Below are 21422 nucleotides of genomic sequence, written 5' to 3'. Positions count from 1 at the left end.
GTCTTCAACCTTTACTAGAATGTTCTCCACCAACCCGTAGGCCCACTTTAGGGACTTGTCCGCCATCTCTAATGAGATCCTTGTGGCCTGCGCCTCTTGGATCGCAGTATTTTCATTACAAAGAGTGGCATCAGATTTATGCTTGATCTTGGGTTGCATAGTTCCTTCTCAATGTACTGTTTCCCATAGTACAGGAAATCAGAAAGCTTCCAGGATCTGGCAATTTCTGAAGCATCTTCTTTTGCACTAGTGCATTGCACTCCTTGGTCAGCACCACAAGTTCATCTCCCTTCAGGGCCATCTTAAACAGGCCATATAGGGGGCTTTTTCTCCAACACCTCAGCAAAAAGAATATTGATTTGTAACTTCTTAAAGACTGCTAAGAATTGAGCAAGTTGCTCATCCTTGGTCTCCTCTTGCATGTTCTAAAGGTGTTGTACTTCAGGCTCCGTCATCACCACTAGGGCGTGTACGAGTGTATTGCCGGTCTCTTCTTGAGCCTTTTTCTCCTTCAAATCCTCAGCAGCATGCTCCTTTTTAGGCATGGCCTCCTTGCCCATAGTGAGGGCCTTGCATTATTACCTTGGATTCACCTCTATGTTACTTGGAAGAGTGTTGGGAGGTCTCTTGGGTATCCTGTTACTCAATGGACCCACTTGTACTTCCAAGTTCCGAATTGAAGACCGAGTCTCTTGTATGAAGCTATGAGTGGTCTTGGAAAGGTCAAAGACTATTGTGGCTAGGTCAGAGAGGATGTGTTTTGAAGTCTCTATCTGCTGCGGAGAGGGTTGGAACTGCCTATTGTTGAACCTATTCTGATTAGTTCCACCCTGATTATTATTGAAGCTCTATTGAGGCTTTTGTTGTTCCCTATACCTAAAGTTAGGGTGGTTTCTCTATCCCTGATTGAAAGTATTTGTATAGGGATCATTATTAGGATTTCTAGAGAAATTGCCCATGTAATTTACTTCCTCCATGGTGGGATGAGCAATGTCACAACCGTTCTCATGAGTGTAGCTCCCAGTCATGTCATAGGATGCATCTTGAGTGTAGACGGCTGAAACCTGCATCCTAGTCAAGTGCTAAAAGATCATGCTTATCTACTGGACATGAGCTTGTTTTGAGCCAAAATATCATCCAGTGTGTCCACCTCCATGACTCCTTTCTTTTGAGTAGTCCCAGTGTTCACAAGGTTCCTCTCAGAGGTGTATAGGTATTGGTTGTTAGCAACCATCTCAATAAGCTCATCTGCCTCTTCAGGCGCCTTCTTTATGTGTAAAGAACCACCTGCAAAGTGATCCAATGACATCCTAGCCATCTCAGAGAGGTCATCATAAAAGATCTACAGCCTGGTCCAATCTGAAACCATAATGTTAGGAGGGCATCTCCTGATTATCTGCTTGTATCTATCCCATGCCTCATAGAGGGACTCTCCATCTTTATGTCTGAAGGACTGGACATCCACTCTAAGCTTACTCAGCTTCTAGGATGGAAAGAACTTGGTCAGAAATCTAGTGACCACTTTGTCCCACGTGTCCAGGCTCTCCTTGGGTTGAGAATTAAGCCACTGCTTTGCTCTGTCCCTTACAACAAAAGGAAAGAGCGTGAGCTTGTAAACCTCAGGGTTCACTCCATTGATCTCAATAGCGTCACAGATCTGCAGGAAGTCAGATATGAATTTGTTGGGGTCCTCCTACGGGAGTCCATGATACTGACAGTTTTATTGCACCAGAGTGACCAGATGAGGCTTAAGCTCGAAATTATTGGCACCAATGGCAGGTACAGATATACTGTGCCCATAGAAGTCAGGTGTGGGTGCAGTGTATGAGCCAAGCACCTTCCTTGCTTGCTCTTCAGCATTCGGATTCCCTCCATTAGCTGCCATAGTGGTTTCTTCAACTTCCTTCTCAAAAGTTTCCTTGAGATTCTCTCCAGCTTTGTAAGCTTTAGCTTGTTGCAAACGCTGCCTCAAGGTTCTTTCAGGTTCAGAGCTAAACTCGAGAAGGGGTTCTTTGTCCCTGTTTCTGCTCATAATCAATAAGAAACAAAGAAAAAGTAGGAGTCTCTATGTCAGAGTATAGAGAACTCCTAGTGAGATATCCTATGTAAAAAGAAAAATAAAACAAAACAAGGTAAACAATTGACAAAAGAATTCGAAAGTTAGAATGCAAAATTTAACCTAAAAATTTTCAAAAATTAAAAAGAAAAGGATTCAAAAATTTTTGAAATTAAAAAAGAAAGGAAAAACACTAAAGGGACACCAAACTTAAAATCTGAGGTTAAAGGAAAATAAATAAATTAAACAAAATTCGAAATTAAAGGGAAAGACAAATAAGATAAAAATAAAAAATTTAAAAGAAAGATAAAAGCAAAAATAAAAAATTAAAAGAAAAAGTGGATGAACAAACTAAGAAAAATACCTAATCTAAGCAACAAGACAACTGGTAGTTGTCAATCACAAACAATTCCTAGCAACGGCGCCAAAAACTTGGTGTGCGAAATTAGAACTCGCACAACTTAACCAGCAAGTGCACCGAGTCATCCAAGTAATACCTCAGGTGAGTGAGGGTCGAACCCACAAGGATTGTTGGACTAAGCAATCAATGGTTATCCTGTTGGACTTAGTCAGGTAAACAACAAAAAGAGTTGTTGTTGAAAATGCATAAAATGAGACAATAAAGAAATCAATAAGAGTTTAGTGTAAAAATAGTGCGAGGAAACAGTTAAGGTCTCAGAGATGTTTATCTTTTTTGGATTAAAACTTCTTACTAACTATTTTAACAATGAATGATGCATTCTACGGAAAACCACTAGTGATTAAACCATAATCTCTTAGCGATTTAGTCTCCCTTAACCTTCGTCAACCGCCACTCTCGTGGTCACTTAACTCATATCAGAGGGTGAAGTTTAGAAATCCAGTTTATACCACAAAGGCCCTAATCACCCCAATCCTGGCTGAATAGATGTTACTTATCCCCATCAGGTTGTGTGATTAGCCATCTAGGAAGAGTGTTTTCAGGCTGTAGTTCAAGCGAGATAACTCTCTCGAGAATCACAAGAACTCATGTAGAAAAGGGTCATACTCTCGTTCCACCTAGTTTATAAGATTAAGAACGAAAACAACACCTTAGAATTGAATCCAACATATATTAAAATAGAAGAATAATAATCTTAATCCATAGAAATAAATAGAGCTCCTAACCTTAACTAGGAGGTTTAGTTGCTCATAACTTACAAAGAAAATAGGATTCTGAAAAGTGCGCCGGAAGAAGATCCTAAACCCAAGTGATCTTTTCCTTTAAATACTAACCTCATAATAAATGCTAGACCTAAAAGAGACTATTTTGTAAATAAAAATTACAAAAAAAATAAAAAATAAACTAAGAAATGCTAAATCCACTTGGAGGCCCAATTGAGTGTGATTCAGGCTGCTGCTGGTGTTTTACTTCAGAATTTGGATGTGAAACGCCAGAGAGGGGGAGTAACATTGCTGACCCTACTCTCCTACTGGCGTGAAATGTCGAGTGGGCGTTCAGCGCCCAGGGGGTGCTAGCAGCATTTTCTGCTTTTGCTCCAGGCTCCTCCAAACTGCTCTGAATTTTACCTAAAACCATAAAAACACACGAAAAACTCAAAGTAGCATCTAAAGGTGATTTTCGCACTAAAATTAAGTAAAAGTAAATAAAATCTAATTGAAAACAATATAAAAATAACAAAAAAGACAGTATAAGATGCTCACGCATCAACGAGCACCCCTGGCACTAAACGCCAGAGCTGGCATTTAGCGCACCAAAGGTAGGACTAAAACTTGTGAAAACGCCCAAAATGGGCATTAAACGCCTATCATTGCTCCCTCTCTGGTGCTAGACGCCCTCCCTGGCATTTAGCTCTCCCAACTTGTTTTCTTCAGGGCATTCTGTTCTTCTGTCTAAGTCTTTCTATCCCTGTTCTAAGTGCTGTACATAATCACAAACATTATAAAACCTAGGAAAACTCTAAAAATTAATAAGAATTAAAATAAAATAAACTAAAATAAAACTAAAATAAACTAAGGGAAACTTATGGTTAGCTCCTCTTAGGAGGAGGATCATATGGGTGATGATCGGTTTCTTGTATGGTCTAGAATTTCTCTTATAGAAATAAGAACTTCGTTGCAAGCATAGTTCTAAACCAACAAAGAATCCTCACATGCAAAAATATTGGTTGTCACATGTACAAACCCCAATTAAGAATTAACCGAAGTATTTAAACACCGGGTCGTCTCACAAGAAATTGCAATGAAGTGGTTAATTATTGGCTATGAAGGGACAAGGGGTTTGATTGGTAAAAGGGCAAGAAATTAAATGGGCAAGAAGAGTAAATCAAGCAAGCAATTAAAGGAAGAAAGTAATAAAGAGAGAGACATTCATGGCAAGGATTGAGATCATAGGCTTTTCATCCTAGTCACTAATAACAATAATTAACAAGAATTTATCTTATTACGTCATCCCCAATGTTGGAAGAAGGTATAAGTTATCTTCCATGAGAGAAAGTCTAACAAGACTAGCTAATCTCAATCCAAACGTCCTAATCAACTCACTAATTAAATTAGCAAGAGATTAGAGTTAACGGAAATCAAACTAGCTAACAACTCTAGATCACCAACATAGGTTGGGTTTTCATGACTCAAGATTGCCTAATTACTCTTTCCAAGCCAAGGATGCTCAAAATCTACTCTAACATCCTTCCAAGTATTTTGTCAAAAACTTGGAAGGCATAAAAGGAAAGCATAATAAATTGCAAGGAAGAATAAAATCTAACAACTACCAATTGCAAGGAAAGTAAATTCACAACTCAATTCATCAATAAAAGAAACATCAAACATCAAGTTTCATTGATTGTAAACCAAATCCAACATGAGCATCCATGAACATAAAAGAGACATAAGAGTAAAATTAACAAGAGGACTAAGAAGAATGAAGTAGTTGAAACAAGAATTCATAAAGGAAACAAGATGAAAATATGAAATTGGACCTAGATCTAAGATGGGAATTAACCTAACCCTAACCTAATTCTAGAGAGAATAGGGAGATTCTCTCTCTAGAAACTAAACTACATGATGCTAAGCTACAAACAATTGCTCTCCCTTTACTCATTCTTCAATTCTGCATCAAATACCCTCAGAAACGAGTTGGATTTGGGCCTGGGCAGCTCAGAAATCACCCCCAGCGATTTCACTTTAAGTGGGTCACGTGCCAAGCGTCACGCGTACGCGTGGGTGACGCATGCGCGTCGCTGGCCAAAACCTCTACTCACGCGTACGTGTGAGTGACGCGTGCGCGTGGCTTACAAATCTTCAATGCACGCGTACACGTCGATGACGCGTGCGTGTGGCCCTCAATTCTCCAAATGCTCATTTCTTCATGGATTTTCTACTTTGCATGCTTTTCTCTTCACTTCTTCCATTCAATACTTGCCTTATGAACCTGAAATCACTCAACAAACACATCAAGGCATTGAATGGAATTAAAGTGAAATAAAATCACTAATTTAAGGGCCTAAAAAGCATGTTTTTACACTTAAAGCACAAATTGAGGGAGAATTACAAAACCATGCTATTTCATTGAATAAATGTGGGAAAAGGTGATAAAATCTCCTAAAATAAGCACAAGATAAACCACAAAATTGGGGTTTATCAAACCTCCCCATACTTAAACTAAGCATGTCCTCATGCTAAAATCAAGAAAGAAGCAAAGGGTATAAACATTTATTCAACGCAAACTAACTACATGCAACCTATCTATATGCAATCTATCTACATGCAATCTATCTACATGAATGCATCTACTTGGTCAAAACAAATCAATTTCCAAGAATACATGTACAAGTACAAGGGCTAAAGCAATAACAATCAAAGCAAACCCACAATTGAATGGAATCATTGAAAGATTTTACAAACTTGCAAGAAAAGATGATCATGGGTGGAAACATGTAATTGAGCGATCGAACGCTCACCGGATGTGTATCCGCTCTAGTCACTCAAGTGTATAGGGTTGATTCACTCAAGTCTCCCTTAATCATGCTTTCCAAGATTTGTTTTTCATCTAACAATCAACAATTTCTTCATGCATGCATACAAATATCATGAGGACTTTCCTATAGGTTGTAATGGGGCTAGGGTCAAGGTAGGATGCATATGCTCAAGTGAGCTTAAAATTTGAATCTTTGATTAACTTAAACTTCCCACCTAACCTATGACAACCTATACAATTCTAAACAAACCTAACTACCCATTCTTCACTTTTTCACACACTCATGTATTCTCTTTTTGATCACCACACATATGCATTGATTATTATTGAACTTTGAACTTTGGGACATTTTTTTGTCCCCTTTTTATTGCAATTCTTTTTCTTTCTTTCTTTCTTTTTTACTAAAATATATACAAGAACATCAATGCATATGGTTTACATATGATTAATACATGAGTATGTACCCAATTCCTAAGATTTTTCAACAAAAATAGAAACACACTTTTATCTCTACCCAATGTTCCCAACTCTCCCAAAATTAAATGACAAACACTCTCACTAGCCTAAGCTAATCAAAGATCCAAATTAAGGATATTTATTGTTTTTCACTTAGGCTTGTAATGTGCTAAAATTACGAACAAATGGGCTAAGCATAGGCTCAAAATTGGTTAACAATGGAAGATGAAAGGTAGGCTATATGGGTAAGTGAGCTATTTGAACAATGGCCTCAATCATATAAATGCATGTATACACAAGATAATGGACATAAAGAATCAAACAAATCAAAGATTACAATCATAGGAAGAGAATAATGCACACAAGAATGAACATAAGTGGTTATGTATGATGTAACCACACAATTAAGGCTCAAAACTTACATGCTTGTGTTCTCAGCTCAAAAATCATGTTCCACGATATGTAACTCAAGCAAGTTCTAAAAACTTTTTTTTTAATCAATTGGGGTGCCCTATGATGACATGTCACCATGTCATGTTTTTCTATGCTTTTTCATACAAGAAATTAATGATTTGTGCTTAACTATTGAATGCTTTTGTACTTAATTGGTATATTTCTTTGATCTTTTAATTTTATAAATCATGTAGGAAATAAGAAGAAAAAGAAGCAAAGAAGCACAAAATAAGCTAAAAAGGAGAAAAAAAGAGCTTTGGAGAACACTTTGAAGTTGGAGCACACTTTGGAGCCTTAGGCCACGCTTTTAAAAGCGTGGCCCATGACCAAATAAAAGGAAAATAGGCAATCAGCACAAAGCTCAGCTCACTTGGAGAGCTGAGCGCTACAAGAGTGCAAAATGAGCTTGGAAAGCAAAATTTTGGCTAAGTTAAAATCTGGGCGCTCACAGCATGACCATGCCTCCTTCAAAGGGCTATAACTTGAGCTACAGATGTCTGATTGATGTACTTTCAGTTGCGTTGGAAAGCTGACATTCAGAGCTTTCCAACGATATATGGAAACCCATATTTGGCATGAAATTGAGGCACGAATGAAATGCATCTTTAAGGACTAAAAATAAGCAAAAAAATCAGCCAATGCTTCCACCAAGGTTCGAAGGGGGAGACACAAGGAAAATAAGGAAAGCAAGCAAGGAGCGCTCAGTTCACTTTGTGAGCTGAGCTTTATCGGACTCCCACTCAAGAAAATGCAAGGAAAAGGCTCACAAGAATGCCTCCACCAAGGTTTGAACTTGGGACCTCCCCTTGGAAGCTCCAATGCTCAGCTCACTTGGAGAGCTGAGCGCTACTCATGGTGCATCCCACAACCATTTGACACGGACCAAGGAAGGAGCGCGCAACATGTGACACGGTCAGGAAGCAAAACATGCGCACAAGGCCCCAATGCTCAGCTCACCTTGTGAGCTGAGCATCCCCCTGGGAGCAACACCCATGGGCCAAAATTCAACTAAAATTCCTTTTGAACTCAACTCTTCACCAATTGAACCAAGGCCATCTAGACCCACTCTTTCTCAAATCCAAAGCAAGCTAAGCCCATTATCATCACTCAAAGGCACAAGAACAAGCTAGAATTAGGATTTTCATTTAATTTGTTTTTCATTTCAATTTTATTTTTCACTTTGTAAAGCCTATATAAAGGCATCAATTCCATCTCATTAGGGGAGCTCAATTGTATGGAGGCTAGCTCCAATAGGGAGTTTTGCACTCTTTAGTTTTCATTTTGCTCTCTCTCTCTTTAGTTTTCCATTCTATTTTAAATTTTGGATCAAGAATTGAAGGAATTCTGTTTCACTTTATCTGAAATCTCTTATTCCTCTTCTGCATAAAATCTGAGTTTCCTTGATTGCTTTCATCTTTCTTTTCTTCTGCAATTTACTCTTCCATTTTCATTTTGCAATTGTTCTTGTTGGATCAAGGAAGGATTTGAGATCTAGACTTGTTTTCTAGTCTTTTCCACTCCTGAGATCTTGAACCACTTTTAAATTGCTGCAAATTAAGCACTGCTTTTCTGTTTTGAATTCTTCAAGTAATTTTTCTTTTCTGTTTAGATCTATTGCATGATTTTGCACCTTTTACTTCTATGTTTGATTGCTATTTACACTTTCCTGTTGAATTTTAATTTCCAGCACCCACTCCCCTTTATATTTCATGCAATTTACATTTCTTGTCATTTAAGATTCTTGCAATTTACATTTCTTGCTCTTTAAGTTTCTGTCCAATATTACTTTCTGCACTTTAATTCTTCTTGTCATTTACTTTCTGTTGTTTCAATTGTCACTCAAATCACTCAATGTTAGCTTGACTAAACTAATCACCCACTAAAGTTGCTTGATCCATCAATCCATGTGGGATCGACCTCACTCTAAGTGAGTTTTACTACTTGATACGACCCGGTACACTTGCCGGTGAGTTTTGGGTGTTTTGGAAATTCAGTTTTCCACAAAAAACACCATCAATTTTTTGGCGCCGTTTCTGGGGATTGATTTAGATCAACAATGATTAAGTGGGTGAGAATTCTAGATCAAGCATTTTCTTTATTTTTGTTTTCTGTTTTAAATTGAAACCAAGGTGTTTGAGTTTTTGCCTCACTAAGAAATTCTCATCTCTAATATGAGTAATTTCAATTTTTCTTGGTGTTGTGTTTTCAAAAATTCAAATAGAGTTCAACTCATCTTATGATCAAACAAATTTTATGGGATATTACCCACCATCACCAATCTCTAATGGTGGCTGGGAATATCACCAAGAAAATACAAAGTCTGAGCACTCCAATCCATGGAGATTTGTTTCAGAAACACAAGATGAGCAAGAGAATCATATGGGATATCTTCCTCCACCACAAAATGATGCAAGCTGCTATTCTAATGGTGGCTGGGAGGAGCAAAACCAGAAACATTTGAGAGCCGATATTCCACTTATCAAGAGCCATCTTCACTTGAACGTGCCTTCAATTCACTTATACAAAATTGTCCAACCTCACCTTCCAGTTTTTCATCTGAAAATTCTTCATCATTTGACTATGCCTCAACACAAAAACCATCCCAAGACTCACAACCAACACAAACTTCCACGAGCCAAAGATTCTCAATGTTTGAGTCCAGGTTCAACAGACTTGTGGAGAAACAACAACAATTCTGGAGAGAACTAGAAATCATTTCTCAGGAGACGGATGAGCAATTGGAGGACACGGAAAAACACTTAGAACTACGAAGCAAGGAAAATGAAGACCAATTGATGGATGTGAAGGATAAAGTAGAAGAGCAAGATGAGGAGGCTACTGCATCAAGTGAACTTTCAATGAAGAATGAGGTGGTTGAAAATGAAACTGCACTTGAGGTGATAGAGGAACATGAAACTTCCCTCCCAAAAGAATTAATGGGAAATCATGAAGAAGAAATGGAGGAAGATACTCAAGAGAATTCACATTCAAGTGAAGTAGAGAAGTGCACAAAGGAAGAGCTCATTGAGCCACCAATTCAAAAGGCTCAGGATGAAGACAAAAATCCAATAATCACATAGCAACCAAGTCTTGAATCCAAAGAAGTGAAGGCAACTAGCAAGAGCACCAATTCTGTCCCTAATCCAGCAAGCAAGCTCAATCAAGCTATTTACAAAAGGAAGCTTACTGAGGAAAGGCCAAGACAAGGGACACTAGCTGAAACCTCTCCCCCCTTGAGGTCATTCCTCTTAACAAATTGGAAGAAGAGGAAGAAAGTGAAGAACAGGTATACCGTAGGTACATTTCTTTCTTTGCTTTGTTTAAATTCAATAAATTGGCATATGGTTACATTCTAAGTTTGGTGTTGCCATGCAACACATTGTTTTCAATCTTTTTGGATGATTGCATCAAATCAAAAATGAAAGTGACACACCAAGATTCTAAGTTTGGTGTGCCACTTATTTTCTATGCAATCCAATCAAGCAACACTACTTGTCTGCATAATTATAATGCCTCTGCAATTTTATTTTTCTCTTTTGGTTTAATATTTTAGTTTCCTCTTTATTTTATTCATTTACGTGTTCTTAATGCTTTCTTTTATTAACTATGTTTTTTAATACATCACCAAGAGAGCTCTATTCATGACAAGATTCTTGGCTTGGTGATTGTATTTAACATACAACAGCTTCATTTAGTTTTATTTCAAATAAAATGGACATAGGATTGCATTCTAAGTTTGGTGTTGCTATGCAACAAAATTTGGTTCCAATTCTTACAAGATACTTGCATTAATTCCAAGTGAAAGTGTCACACTGCATGTGTGTACGAATGAAGCATAGCTTGAATCTTGAGTTGTAACATGTTGCTGTGGCATTATGACTACCAACTTGAGTTTTGTAAAGCTTAAAGCAGTAAAGTATCATGATCATAAACAAACAAGGAATTAAAGAAGAATTTAGCATGTGCATATAAGTTTTGGAAAGCTAGTATGATTAATTGTTGCTCAATTGCATTGAATTTTTTTTAATTGAAGTTTTCATCTAGTACATTTTGTGAAATCTTTTGAAAATCATGAAAACCTTGAACAAGCAAATACAATTAAAGCAAGAAAAGAAAAAGGGAAAGAATGAGAAAGTTGAAGGCTCTGAGTACCAATAGCAATTTAATTGTTAAGTACTTGTGGTGTTTATGTATCAAGCCAAATGTTTGAAAATAAAACACTTAGAAGTCAAGGCTAGGCTCAAGTGCAAAAGCACTCCCTCAAAGCTCAAGGTTCTGAGCATTAATGATTAGAGAATCAAGAAAAGAAAAGAAAAATGAGCTTAATGAAGTCCTCTAATTCAAATGCTTGTGGTGCTTATGTATCAAGTGGTAATACTTGAAAACAAAGCATTTAGAATCGTAGCTTTGTTATTAACTCATGGGGCAAAGCACCCAAAAGGAGAAGCTAATAAGAAAAATCAAAAGCTTGTTTCAAGGAAGAAATATAAGAGAAAGATTTCATAAATTGAGCTAGATAGAAGCATCAATCATTTACATCTCTTTTGTGATTGAAGCATGCTTAGAAAACTAGCTAACCATGAACATTGAGTTGCTATTCTTTTTACCTTGAATTGTCAATCTTTAATGCATGATTCTTTTCTTGCTTGGGGACAAGCAAGGTTTAAGTTTGGTGTTGTGATGACATGTCACCATTTCATGTTTTTCTATGCTTTTTCATACAAGAAATTAATGATTTGTGCTTAAATATTGAATGCTTTTGTACTTAATTGGTATATTTCTTTGATCTTTTAATTTTATAAATCATGTAGGAAATAAGAAGAAAAAGAAGCAAAGAAGCACAAAATAAGCTAAAAAGGAGAAAAAAAGAGCTTTGGAGAACACTTTGAAATTGGAACACACTTTGGAGCCTTAGGCCACGCTTTTAAAAGCGTGGCCCATGACCAAATAAAAGGAAAATAGGCAATCAGCACAAAGCTCAGCTCACCTGGAAAGCTGAGCGCTACAAGCAAGGTAGCAAAAATCGCGTCTTTACTCGTATAAACGGACGATGTTACGAGTTCGCAGGTCATCCCCGTTCTCGTTTCTACTTCCGCGCCTGGTGAAGCTGGAATTCATGGAATCGCCGTGGAAGATCGTGAAATCGTGCAATCGTGCTGTCTCCACCGCGTCAAAGGAAAGGAAATCCAGAAGAAGAGGATTTGCGGGTTTGAGACGACCCGGCTGACCCAACCCGAATCCCACTAAAAACTCTTCGATTTCTGTTGCACTTCCTAAACGGTTACTTATCTCTGCCCTTCTTTTTGAATTCCGACTCTCTAGTCTCTCCCACTCTTTCACTACTCTCAATCTCTCATTGACCCATGGTATTCTGCATTTTTTTGAGGTTTTTATTCAATGATTTTACACTTTTCTTCTACTATTGTTAGCTTGTTGTCTTCTCAGTTCTTGTCAACACAGCTTTATGAGACTGACTCCATGAGTGTGGTGGCCTCTGCATGATTCATCTCTGTTCTGTGCTTGTGCGCTGCGGACGTGCGGTACCTTGTGCAATCTCATCCGGTAAGTACATAATAAATTAATAACATATTTAGTGATTTATCATCATTACAAATTTACAATTAGTGATTGTTATGCCTTTTGTTTTGTTAATAGTTTAAGGATAAAATAAAAACATGACAGTGATTAATGAACGTGAGTAGTGCTATATCTTACCAAAATCTCTCTCATTCTAAATTTTGTATTTCAAAGATTCCAATATAAATAAGGAGTACCAATATAATACATATATAGTACTGTGCTCAAATATAAGAAAAATAGAAAATGTCAACATCTCTCTCATTCTTAATTTTGTATTTCAAAGATTCCAATATAAATAAGGAGTATGATGAGCGGATAATTTATACGCTTTTTGGCATTGTTTTTAGTATGTTTTTAGTAGGATCTAGTTACTTTTAGGGATGTTTTCCTTAGTTTTTATGTTAAATTCACATTTCTGGACTTTACTATGAGTTTGTGTGTTCTTCTGTGATTTCAGGTATTTTCTGGCTGAAATTGAGGGACTTGAGCAAAAATCAGATTCAGAGGTTGAAGAAGGACTGCTGATGCTGTTGGATTCTGACCTCCCTGCACTCAAAGTGGATGTTCTGGAGCTACAGAACTCGAAATGGCACGCTTCCAATTGCGTTGGAAAGTAGACATCCAGGGCTTTCCATCAATATATAATAGTCCATACTTTGCACAAGGATAGATGACGTAAACTGGCGTTCAACACCAGCCTTCTGCCCAAATCTGGCGTCCAGCGCCAGAAAAGGATCCAAAACCAGAGTTGAACGCGGACAACTAACGGCTCATCTTGTTGCTCAGATTGGGTAACTTTCTTTTCGTTTTCTTTTCAAAAATTTTTCAAAAAAAAAAAAATTCAAAACTTTTCTCATCTGTTTTCGAAAAAAAAAATGTTTTCAAAAATTTTATTCAAAATTTTTAAGAATGAATTCTAGTGTTTCATAAAGCATGTTGAAGCCTGGCTGGCTGTAAAGCCATGTCTAAATTTATTTGGACTGAGGCTTGCAATTTGTTATCAAGAGCAATATACTCTCGTGTTAAAATGCTGAAGCTTGGCTGGCCATTGGCCATGTCTAGTGTTTTGGACTGGAGCTTTCTTTGAAAGCTTGGCTGGCTAGTGAGCCATGTCTAATTCCTGGACTGAAGCTTTAGACTAAGAATGCAAGATTCCTGGAATTCATATTAAAAATTTTGGAATCCTTATTTTTCCTTTTCAATAAATTTTCGAAAAAATCCAAAAAAAAAATTAGAAAATCATAAAAATCAAAAATATTTTATGTTTCTTGTTTGAGTCTTGAGTCATATCATAAGTTTGGTGTCACTTGCATATGCATCTTGCATTTTTCGAAAATATCATGCATTCATAGTGTTCTTCATGATCTTCAAGATGTTCTTGGTAAGTCTTCTTGTTTGATCTTGATGATTTTTTGTTTTGTGTCTTTTCATGTTTATCATATGCATTCTTGAATTCTTAGTGCGTAAGCATTAAAGAATTCTAAGTTTGGTGTCTTGCATGTTTTTTTGGCATTAAAAACTTTTTCAAAAATATGTTCTTGATGTTCATCTTGACATTCAAAGTGTTCTTGGTGTTCATCTTGACATTCATATCATTCATGCAAAATCAAATCTTTTTCAAAACTAATTTTTATCATATCTTTTCAAAAATATCTTCTTATCTTATCTTTTTTCAAAAATATGATTTCAAAATATCTTTTCTAACTTCCTAACTCCTTGTCTTTTCAAAATTTATTTCAACTAACTAACTAACTTTTTGTTTGTTTCTTAACTTTTTCAAAACTACCTAACTAACTCTCTCTCTCTCTAATTTTCGAAAATATCTCCCCTCTTTTTCAAAAATTTCTTTTTTATTAACTAATTATTTTTATTTTTAAATTTAAAAAAAAAAATTTTTCGAAAATTTCTAACATTTTTTCAAAAACCATTTTTCAAAAATCACTAACTCTTTTTCAAAATAATTTTCGAAAATTATCCCTCCCCCATCCTATTCTAATTATTCATTCATATCCTAACATCTCATCTCACATCTCTTCCATCCGTACAGTTGTGTTTCTTCCTTTACATCACATTCTTTGTCTCCCCCTCTTTTCTTCCACTCACAAAAAAAAGAGAAAGAATCTTTATTGGACTCCTTGTGCCGCTCATTGCATTGATTTGATGCTTGAAGATTTTGAGAAGAAGCTAGATCTTCACAAAGACACTATTGCCAAAGGAAGAAAGCTAACTACTTACATATATTCTAGGACTTCTCTAATTTCCCTTTTACAACAGCACACCAAAGGAAGAGATTTGGTGAGACCAGGTATGACGCGATTTGCTACGTCCTACCTTACTTTGGGTAGTCTTAATGAGAAGAAGAATCCAATAATTAGAATGTTCATCTCGGATGAATGGAAGGAAAGCAAGTGCTCAAAGATAAGAGATGGGAAAAACATTGAAAATATTATTTTGGATAAAACATTTTGGGGAAACATTATCCATTGCTTGAGAGGTGCTTATCCTCTTCTTCATGTGCTTCGTATAGTGGATTCAGAGGGTAAGGCAGCTATGGGATATATGTATTCTGAAATTGATCGTGCTAAAGAAAAGATTAAAGATGCTTTTCAAAGTGTTGAACTAAGGTAATAAAACTAGTAATAAGTAAACATTTTTCTCTTTTAGGTTTAATATGGCTTCAAATGCGGATAATGGTAAAAATAATACTGGAGTTGAAACTGATCGTGGTTGTGCATCCAAGAAGATCACTAAAAATACTGCAGGAAATAGGAGTGACAAAGCTTGGAAGCATGGAATTTCGGTTGATGGAGATGCCAAAAAAATAAAATGCAAGTATTGTGATAAGGTGGTGACAGGAGAAGTGTATAGGTTGAAACATCATTTGGCAGGAACAAAAACAGATGTTGAACCTTGCATGGGTGTTTCTGATGAGGTTAAAAAGGATATGTTTGATATTGTTGTTGGTTTGCAAAAAAATTTAGTTAAGAAGACAAGAGAATTTGAAGAAAAGATACAAAGTAAAGATGAAGGAGTAGAAGAAGAAGGGGATGCCTTACTTGGTGAGAAGAGAAGGGGAAAAGAAATACAGACACCAGCAAGTCTCTTTAAGAAAAGGGGTGTGAGCACTCAAACAACAATCAACTCAATTTTTAAGAAGGGCTTAAGGGAAGAGGCGTGTGATGAAATTGCTTCGTTCATCTACAATAATGCTATTCCCTTTAATGTTGCAAGGTCTGATGGGAGATCCTGCACTCATTACAATTATTGATAGTCAACTTGAAGATTTCAAGAGTAAGGCTAAATTTTTTGGTTGAGATGTAGTCAAGAATGCTCTCAAAACCAAAACACCCTCACAATGGTGGGATTCTTATGGGATGAACATCCAGAACTTCAAAAGTTTGCTATCTGTGTCTTGAGTTTGACTTGTAGTTCATCAGGATGTGAGCGCAATTGGAGTGCTTTTGAGATGGTAAACTTTTAATTTGATATTAACTTAGGAATTTATTTTCTAAACTATAGAATTAGTTAATTATTCAATTCTATTTTTTTAATTAGCATATGTTAATATATTAAATATTCCATTTTACGATTTTACATTCTACGATTTTTAATTAATTTTCCGATTCTATGTAAAATCTCGATTTTTGCTACCTTGGCTACAAGAGTGCAAAATGAGCTTGGAAAGCAAAATTTTGGCTAAGTTAAAATCTGGGCACTCACAGCATGACCATGCCTCCTTCAAAGGGCTATAACTTGAGCTACAGATGTCCGATTGATGTGCTTCCAGTTGCGTTGGAAAGCTGACATTCAGAGCTTTCCAAAGATATATGGAAACCTATATTTGGCATGAAATTGAGGCACGAACAAAATGCATCTTTAAGGGCTAAAAATAAGCAAAAAAATCAGCCAATGCTTCCACCAAGGTTCGAAGGGGGAGACACAAGGAAAATAAGGAAAGCAAGCAAGGAGCGCTCAGTTCACTTTGTGAGCTGAGCTTTATCGGACTCCCACTCAAGAAAATGCAAGGAAAAGGCTCACAAGAATGCCTCCACCAAGGTTTGAACTTGGGACCTTCCCTTGGAAGTACCAATGCTCAGCTCACTTGGAGAGCTGAGCGCTACTCATGGTGCATCCCACAACCATTTGACACGGACCAAGGAAGGAGCGCGCAACATGTGACACGGTCAGGAAGCAAAACATGCGCACAAGGCCCCAATGCTCAGCTCACCTTGTGAGCTGAGCATCCCCCTGGGAGCAACACCCATGGGCCAAAATTCAACTAAAATTCCTTTTGAACTCAACTCTTCACCAATTGAACCAAGGCCATCTAGACCCACTCTTTCTCAAATCCAAAGCAAGCTAAGCCCATTATCATCACTCAAAGGCACAAGAACAAGCTAGAATTAGGATTTTCATTTAATTTGTTTTTCATTTCAATTTCATTTTTCACTTTGTAAAGCCTATATAAAGGCATCAATTCCATCTCATTAGGGGAGCTCAATTGTATGGAGGCTAGCTCCAATAGGGAGTTTTGCACTCTTTAGTTTTCATTTTGCTCTCTCTCTTTAGTTTTCCATTCTGTTTTAAATTTTGGATCAAGAATTGAAGGAATTCTGTTTCACTTTATCTAAAATCTCTTATTTCTCTTATGCATAAAATCTGAGTTTCCTTGATTGCTTTCATCTTTCTTTTCTTCTGAAATTTACTCTTCCATTTTCATTTTGCAATTGTTCTTGTTGGATCAAGGAAGGATTTGAGATCTAGACTTGTTTTCTAGTCTCTTCCACTCCTGAGATCTTGAACCACTTTTAAATTGCTGCAAATTAAGCACTGCTTTTCTGTTTTGAATTCTTCAAGTAATTTTTCTTTTCTGTTTAGATCTGTTGCATGATTTTGCACCTTTTACTTCTATGCTTGATTGCTATTTACACTTTCCTGTTGAATTTTAATTTCCAGCACCCACTCCCCTTTATATTTCATGCAATTTACATTTCTTGTCATTTAAGATTCTTGCAATTTACATTTCTTGCTCTTTAAGTTTCTGTCCAATATTACTTTCTGCACTTTAATTCTTCTTGTCATTTACTTTCTGTTGTTTCAATTGTCACTCAAATCACTCAATGTTAGCTTGACTAAACTAATCACCCACTAAAGTTGCTTGATCCATCAATCCCTGTGGGATCGACCTCACTCTAAGTGAGTTTTACTACTTGACACGACCCGGTACACTTGCCGGTGAGTTTTGGGTGTTTTGAAAATTCAGTTTTTCACAAAAAACACCATCACCCTATAGATAAAAATCCTTGGAGAATCTCATTATTTGACTAAGCTTATTATATACATATGCAAAATAAGAAAATGCAACTAAAAAAAATCCTACAAGACCTAAGAGTGAAATGCAAAAGTGTTGGGATTAGAAACTTATCACCCAAAGACGCCGAATGGTCGGACGACCTCCCCACACTTAAAAATTTGTATCGTCCTCGGTGCACTCAAAGATGAGCAAGGGGGTACGGCGACTCTTTGAGTTGCCACCTTCAGCTGTCGGGTCAACCGGTGTTACGTGTTCTTCCTTCCACTTCCATTTTTACTTATGGTGCATCAATTATGAAAAATAAAATAAACTCCGTAAGATGAGAAAATACAAAAGCAAGGAAGCATGAATTGTTGGAATGAGGTAAATCACTAGAATTGAGTGAGTGAATTAGTGTGACATTGATGAAAAATGGGTGTGTAGGTTCTAAAATTGCGCGCGGTTTAGAACGCACACACACTAGTATAAAAAGTTATGTCACAATTACACAAAAGAAAACATGCACTTCACTCATTCTAGTGTGCTTGAGATACTTTAAAAGACTTGTAGGTTAAGGTAACCAAACAAGTAGTGAAGAAGCATAAAAGCATTCAAGCAAAAATCAAGCAATTGTGAAATTGGATAATGAATGGATATTCATTGATGTGTGAGAAAACTTAGAAAACAAAACGGTATATGAAACTTACACAACAATCAATGACACCTATTGAAGTTGTTGCAACACCTAAGTGACATAGAGGTGAAACACATGGATGCTATGAAACTTAGAAAAAGAAATATAAGAGTTAAGATCAATCACATAGAGCATAGTCCACAAAGCTTGAAAAGCTCAAAAATATGTCACTAGGTAAGCTTTCGATCCAATTTCACAATTCCACAAACTCAATGCATGAAATAGTGAAAAGTTCCAAACCAAGTAACCAAATACAACCTCAACAAAGAAATCCAACAATGACAATTAACAACAATGATGTTAAACTAACATCCTATTAGTAATAAGCAGCAGTAAACAGTAAACAAGATTAGTAATCCAACACTTATAATGGAAAACAAAAAGTAGACAAAAAAAACTATATTAACTAACTAACTAAAAGAATTGATGTTACATGGTGTTTGGTAGTGTTGGATGATGTTTGAAGGGTGGAAAGAAAAGAAGAGGAGAGAGAAGAAGGAAAGAAATGGAAAGAAGAGAAGAAAAGAAGATGATTGATGCAGGGCATCCCACGCGTGTGCGTCAGTGAAGCGTGCGCGTGGAAATGGCGAAATAGGAGTGACGCGTACGCGTGAGGCATGCGTGCATGTCGATAGGTTATTTCGAGAGCGACGCGTACGCGTGAAGTGCGCGTACGCGTGAGCGGCATTGTGCAAAGGGCACAGTATGTGCGCGCTGTCCGCGTAACTCTCGGGGAAATGGCTTGGAGGCAAAAACATGTAATCCACGCGTACGCATGCATGACGCGTGCGCATGGATGGTGCTCTATTTTTCAAAAGTTTTCCATGTTTTTGCACCAAAACCAAGAATTCCAAACCTCCAAACAGCTACCCAAATATCATAAAACCTTATTTAACCTACTAGACTCCCAAATAAACTCAACTAAGTAATCAAAACAAGGAATTAAATCTATTTTACCAATATTTACAAAAGAGAAAATGAAAAGAGTTTACCACGGTGGGGTGTCTCCCACCTAACACTTTTGTTTATTGTCCTTAAGTTGGACTTATGGGGAGCTCCTCATCAAGGTGGCTTGTGCTTGAATCCATCCTCGAACATCCACCAATGCTTGGACTTCCATTGTGCTTCATTATTCAAAGTTAATAACTCCAAGTTTTGATGGAATTCTTCACAAACCATGGGCTCCCAAAGTTGATCTACACCTTGTAATCCGGGATCCCCCACTTTATTTTCACACCCGTCTTCAATTTGATAACTTTGATTCCATCCGGGTGGTAAAGAAGCCGAATTCTCATGAAGGCACCAAACGATCCTCCTAGACCCATTCAATTGAGCACTACACCAATCTATGCTCCTCAATTTTGAGCTTCCAACCATAATGAGCCTAGACTTACAACGCCAACCACTAAACATCCTCCTCTTACGCTTAATTCCGCAAAGTGCCCTAAGTTGGCCATCCATTTCAAGCAAACCGAATTCAAGTGGGATAATAAAGCTAAGAGTTAGAAGTTTCACCCACTCAAATGAATGATTAGATGACAACCTAGGTGGAGGAGTTCCCAACGGTCTTGACAAAGCACGCTCCACTCCCGTCCATCCTCTTCTAGAGGCGTCCACCACTTGGCAAGGTTCTTCAAGCTCTACCTCTTGCCAAGCTTCCTCAAGTTCACATTCTTCTTCACCAAATTCTTCTATCTCTTTCCCATCACTCTCATCATAGATAGGAAGTTTAGTGAAGTCTACCTCCTCATCAATTCCGAGCATAGTGGGGAAGGATTCTTCAAGCTCAAAAGGATCATATGTTGGTATGGAATCATCATAAATAGGAGGGCCTATTACTTGGGACACTTCTTCCAATTCTTCAATCACATTGTGCCTTGGAGGTTGTGCACTCTCCTCCTCAACATCAACTTCAAACTCCATGGAAGAAAGCTCTTCAATTTGTGATTCCTCTATGTACTCAACATATCCTAAGGCTCCAACCACTACTTCCTCTTGTTCAATAATCTCTACCTCCTCCTCTTGTTGTATTTCTTGCTTTAACTCCTCTTCTTCACCTTGGAGCTTCAAGTTCACTCCCTCACTAAGCTCTTTGGTTGCTTCTCCACATTCAACAATGGGAGTACTTGAGATGTATGAGCTTAGGTGGGAGGTTATGTGACTAACGGCTTCTACTATGATAGCCGTCTTTGCTTTTAACTCCTCAAATTTCTTTTCATCCTCCTCGTGTTACCTTAAGATACGAGATTCAAGATCTCTCAGTTCTAGCATGAGGGCTTCATCGGGAGGTGGTAGTGGAAGAGAGGGTTCATTGTTTGAGGAAAGGTTGTTGTAATTGGAAGGTGGTTCGTATTGGTAAAATTCTTGAGGTGGTGTGTGTGGACTTTGTGGTCCATGGGAGTATTGGTATTGGAATGGTGGTGGCTCTAGATACGGTTGATATGGTGGTTGGTATGGTGGATATGGGTTGGGGTCATATGGAGGTGAATGGTGGTATGAGGCTTGTGAGTATGGTGGAGGTTTATATTGAGGAGGGGGTTCATATGCATATGATGATTGTGGTTGACAACCACAATAAGGGTTATCACACACATTAGATTGGTATGCATCTTGGAGTGGTTCTTGCTCATAGTACATTGGTGGAGGTTGTTGCCATGGAGGTTGTTCATAAGGTTGGGGCTCCTCCCACCTTTGGTTGTTCCTTCCTTGATGCATGTTGCCATTGTAATTTTTATCTCCTACAACATAGTTAGAACCACACTCATAGTCAAAAGAATGAGAATTCATAGTGTCAAGAGAAAATAAAAACAAATACTAATAAGAAACAAAGAGAGCAAAATCCTACCCTAGCAAAAACTAACAAACAAACCAAGAATCAAGCTATTCACAATATATACAATAGCCAATAACATAGCACCATTGCAATTCCCTGGCA

Source organism: Arachis ipaensis, chromosome B04 (assembly GCF_000816755.2).
Source record: "Arachis ipaensis cultivar K30076 chromosome B04, Araip1.1, whole genome shotgun sequence".
NCBI classification, from domain to species: domain Eukaryota; kingdom Viridiplantae; phylum Streptophyta; class Magnoliopsida; order Fabales; family Fabaceae; genus Arachis; species Arachis ipaensis.
The sequence above is the reverse complement of the archived record's forward strand: the minus strand, read 5'-3'. Positions refer to the sequence as shown.